Consider the following 6000-nt stretch of genomic DNA (forward strand, 5'->3'; position numbering starts at 1 on the left):
ATGGTATCAAAAGGACCTCCAATTATCATCTTGACATCATAGTTTCTATCAGAGTACCATAATATGTAGCATAATGGTTCAATCAACAACATCATAAATCGAAGTATTAACACACAAAAAACATGTAAATGTTGATGTTTAAAGGGGCTCTCTTTTTCGTAACCTTTTTAACAAAATCAAAACCGAAATGTAATTGCAAGACTAAACTACCATGGTAATCTAGGTTAAAACGAAACACCAAAGGAGACAAATATAGCATTTTGTGATATCATACACATCAAAGTTTTTCATTTGGGCAAATCATCGAACAGTCTGCATGCATTGTGAAATATAACTATAACTTACAAGCAAAGAGAGATGATGCTATCTTGCCAATAGTCAACCGTGCATATTAAAGCTCATGATTCATCAAATAAAACCCTAAGCATAATTGAATGAAAACGTTTCAATAAACCTAAATCGGGTCGAACCAATCAAGGCTTAACATATCTATTGACCAAACCGAATTTTTATAAACATAGAACAAAATTCAAAACAAATGTAGATTAGTTGGTGAAAAGTCAAATAAACGTGCCATAATGGAACATAAGTCAGGAAAAATCAAAGATGATTATCTTTCTTTAAAAACAAAACAAAACAAAACAAAATGCAGGATCAAATCATTTTAACTTTCACGCCATTTCTCTTAATCTCAAGTTTAATATAGTTGTGGAACATTTTCAAGCGAGATAAGCATCAGAAAGAGGGTAGATGTAAGAAGAGGAGGTGATATCGTGGATCAACGAAGAAAAAAAAAGACGATTGCTGATTGTACAAAGATTTGGGGATGATGTCTTTTTCATATTTTAAAATTTGAATATCCTATAATGTTATATATAACATCCCAAATTTCGAGCCCACAAATTTCGTTTGTAATTAAGTAATTTGTAAAAGCCATTTACTAAAAACATTGTCAATATCATATTAATCCATAAACCATCATGAACATGTCTCAAAATCAAAACATCAAACAATAATATAAATCAGAGTACAATCCTAGAAAACTTATTACGGAAATCATGTGTGTGTGATGCGCTGCTACACTTTCGGCTCCTTCCCCATGGATGAAGAGGTACCTGAAACCAAAACTGAAACTATAAGCACAAAACTTAGTGAGTTCCGCCCATCATACCACATACTATACAATCATACATGCTGCCAGGCAATTCTGGGGTGTCCAACCTACCCATGTCAAGCCATTTTGGGGTGCTGACTACCCGTGTCAAGCTATTCTGTGGTGCTGACTACCCATGTCAAGCCATTCTGGGGTGCTGAATACCTATGTCAGGCCATTCTGGGATGCATGCCTACCCTCCAGTCTATCTCACCCGGTCACGGGGACTATTTCACCCCTACTACTATTATATAATAACATATCAAAAAACATGATGTCAGACATATCTGGGGTATCCGACCTACTGTAAGTCCCCAAAAATGCATGTGTATCAATCAAATCCGTTTGATGGTGCGGAATCCCAATCAAACGGATGATGTCAGATCAAATAGAAGAGAAGGAGAAGAAGTAGATGATGAATCTCAATGTATTAATGAATAGAATGATGATTCGGATACAAGAGATTCACACACACACACACGCTAACACACAATAGTTCTTCTGTCTCTCTGGCCGTAAACTCTCTAGGGTTCATCAATCTGTTCCTCACACCCTAACACCTATATTTATACAAGGGGAACATGGGCTTCGAGGACATGGGCCGTAAATGGGTTCACGACCATAAGGTGTTTACGGTCGTAAACTCAACCGTAAACACCACCTGACCGTAAACTAGACAAAAAGCTCATAAAATATTACATAAAAATATAATTGCCCAGAAAAGCAAAGTATAAACCATATTTTGACCCAACAATCTCCCCCTTGGTTTATAGCTTTCTTTTCTTAATTGACCCAACAAGCTCCCCCTAAAAAGTAGCGAGCTTTTCTTGTTAATCTTCATTGGGAGATTGGCTTCAGCATTTATCTTCAAATTCTTCACAACTTCAAGATGAACTTGATGAATCTTCAATGAATGAGTTCATCTTGAGCACTTGAACTTTTCTTCAAGATTTGACTCTGAACGCACATCGGGTGAGGAGGCTTGACATACTGATTCTTGAAAGATAGCGCTTTCAGCTTGAGAATCTTCAAAGAGAACATCAGAGACAACAAATCTTCTGGATCACTTCAGCAGGTTTAAGATAGCAGCAGACTGATTGAGGAGGCTTCAATGCAATCCATCACATAATCTTCAATTTCAGCTTCACCTTGCTTCTGGGGTTGAAAGATTGGATTTGAAAGAATAATCTTCATTTCTTGCTCCTTCGAATGAGAATTCTTCGATGCTCACGGACGAAGCTTTTGGCTCAGAAATCTTCGACACAAACTCCATGAATTTCATCTTCACTTGAAATCACTTTTCAAGACAAAACAAAACTAAACGAAAACTTAAAACAAATTAAAACAGAAAAAAAAATATTTTTGGATATATATATATATATATATATATATATATATATATATATATTAATTTTCTGATTTTTGTTTGGTTTTTAAAATTTTTAATTCTCCCCTAATATTTAAATTAGAAGAACACTATGAACAAACTTAACAAAAATAAAATGATATCTAACTTTAAGAGTGATTTGGGATCAAAGTTGTTGGACAGTCTTATTCTACTTGTCGGTACCCTTATCTTCACATCTTCTTCTGATCGATCGCCAGTATTGTGGTCCACTTAAACACGAAAAATTTGTGACATTTTTGGACAATTTACCAATGACATGATACATGTGATGGGTTTTATACAAACAATCCTAAGTGTGCATGCAACCCTAGTTTGGATCTATGTTTTCACTATTAGATACACAACATTATGAACACAAGAATAAAACCCTAATGTGCATTGCTATTTTCGAAATTAACATACAAGGTTGGATTACATACCTCTTGTTGTTATATTGCAATAACAACTTAAATCTTCAAATCGTAAGTCTTGAAAGCAAGCACCACAAGTGTAGTGCCTCTAATGGCTCACAAACACCACAAGCAATTGGAGAGGCTTAAGATAGAGGAGGGAGGAGATGGAATTCATCCTTGGGACCTCTTAGGAGCATGTACACGAATTCTAAAGGCCTAGGGGTCTTTATATAGGGTTTAGATTAGGGTTTCAGTCCTTATCCTTATCCAATTGCTTGCCCACCAAGCAACCACAAGATAAGCCTTGAAAAAACCCTTATCCTCTTATCCTAGGACGATTTTAAGGATATCCTTATCCTTGAATTCGTCCATCCTTTAACAAGGATAAATATTGCCCTATCTTGCAACTATCTTATAATTACAATTCAGCCCCTCTAGTTTAATTAATTATACTTGATCACAAAATTAATTCCTAATTAATTATTGACCAATATTAATTAAACAAATATGATTTTTCCTTTAATATATTATTCTTACAACATATTAATAAATCACAATAACCTCTCTCTCTATTTAATTTCTCCAGTCAAGTTGCTTTGGTGAAGGCAACTCAAAAGGACCATGCACAACCGGGTCAAGTACTTACCAAATATGGTTACGGGCTTAGACACTAATCCAACAACATGCATATATCTAATTGTAACTTTATTATCATAATTGGCCCTAATTCTTAAATAAACTTTTCTTATGACCATTTAACTGACTACAACCAGGGATATTGTTGTCCACCTAAATCAAGCAGTGAGATCTACAGACAATCTGTATGTGTTCAATTTTAAGTGTACTAGAACATGTTTCCCACTTTCTAATATGCCCCAGCCATCAAGAACTTCCAGAGTACTCCTTACATCGGGTGAGTAGACAACCATTCAGAGAGAGGATAGATTCAGAATTCTATTACTTATTGTTTCAGAGGGGTTGAGAAGTAGAAGGTTGCATATGCTGTGTACCAGGTCGGATTGGAAGTCACGCAAAGGAGACATCATATGGCTAACAGATAAGAGGAATTTCATATATATATATATATAACATGCAGAGAAATAGAGTTGCATATGTTGTGTACCAGGTCGGATTGGAAGTCACGCAAAGGAGACAACATATGACTAACAAAAAGAAAGAAAGAAAATGATATTCTACAGACCTAATTTATCGGAATTTACCAGTCGCCCCATCCAACCGGAATTAAGGACATAATCCGCACATCGAGGAAAAGTGAATCCACAGTTCTAGATACGGGTTATTTAATGTGACCGGTAGATTCCCATGTATATCTCCCTGCTTAACCTATCCGAGCGTCGTGACATCAAGTTAAACGGATCTAACTAGGTCAAAATTTGTCAAGTCCTTAAATTCATTAGGTTCAACTCTCCCTAGTCAAGTCCATTTAAAATCTTTCGTGCCTACCAGCACATCGAACACAGAGCATAGACGATTCAACTTAGGTACGTTACGCCGATTCAGACTGCCCGTTATCACTTGCTAATTTCATTTCCCAAAACATCTCCTGCAAGCACATTCCATTAACACCATTTTTTTGATTTTCTGTTTTCCTAATGTTTTTGGATATATATATATATATATATATATATATATATATATATTTAAAATTTTCTAATTTTTGATTTATTTTTATTTCTCCCCCTAAATTTGTGCATAGGAGAGAAACGAAATTAAATGCGCCAATTTAAACTATGCTAAAACAAAAATTAGTCTTTAAAGCAAATCAGCTTAAGAAAAACTCAGGAATATAGAGAAGAAAATTCAAACCGTAAGTCACAGATTAAATTTGCATCCAGAAGGTCTAAGAACAACACGCGTAATCTCAGAACAGATCCAAAAATTCTTCACATCGTTAAGTACTAACCCCATGTGATCCCTTCCTTTCTTCCCTTCTTTCCTTTCCCGCAAAGGACACATACTCTTGAACAAAGTTCTGAATGTTGTACAGTTGAGAGATGCCTCTTATCATGTGCCAGGAGCAGCCACTACCAACAAACCGAAGTCTGATGATATGCCTCCATAGCCGCTCTGACACAGAGCGGGATCAGTTGGTCTTTGGAACCCAGTCCGTTTTGAAACTGGGTCGACCTTTGTCATCAATGCACGATACTCTCTCCCATGACATATCCTGCTTATCACAAACAGAAGATGTAGAAACGTTAGAAGCATTAGGAGATTTGGGAGTTTTCACCTTTGGTACCCATCTATATTCGGGTTTAACCCATTTCTTGTTCGATCCGATGGGTGCCTCGGCACTTGCTTTGGAACTTGAAGCCGTCTGCCTAGGTGACTTTGACCTAACCGGTCTTAGTTTCACTGGAGCATCTCTTGGATTGGGCTTCTTGGTCGACACTCCCTTCTTGCCCTTGGCATTCAGATTCTTGGCCTTGTGGGTTTGATTCTTTACCTTCTGCGCGTTCCAGTCAACATTGACTGAACATGACCTGGAAGGATTTCTTTTGAAGTATCTCCCACTTGGCGCGTTCTTCCATCCTTGTGCATAGTAGGGAACATATGCGTGACTTGGACAATTTCTGGCAATGTGTCTAGGTGTTCCACAGTGAAAACATGTCTTTTTCTTCACTGTGAAGTTGTTTCTTTCTGCCCCTGGTGGCGTATCTTTTCCTTGTCTCTTGCTTTTCCCACACGCACAGTTGCAACAGGCACTCTGTTTAGCTTGAAATGGTGGCCTGTATTTACCAACGACAGGTTGATTAGAAGCAACAGATTCAGATTTCAAGGGGTCATTTGTTTGTTCATTAGAACTCTCCTTGTTCTCATCCTCTGTTACTTTACCTGCACATAAAGTAGAAACATTAGTATTTTCTACCTGAATACCTCCTGACACAAATCCAGCTGGTTTGCCATATCAAAGATGTGCCTCCTTGTCAATTTCTTCCTGTGTAATTGGGATGGATGTGTAGTTATGATTGAAAGGTGGAGGAACACTATCATATCCTAGACCCTTGTTTTGATTATCTTTGAAT

The sequence above is a fragment of the Lactuca serriola genome, chromosome 3, assembly GCF_051521515.1.
Source record: "Lactuca serriola cultivar US96UC23 chromosome 3, Lser_US96UC23_V15, whole genome shotgun sequence".
Lineage (NCBI taxonomy): Eukaryota > Viridiplantae > Streptophyta > Magnoliopsida > Asterales > Asteraceae > Lactuca > Lactuca serriola.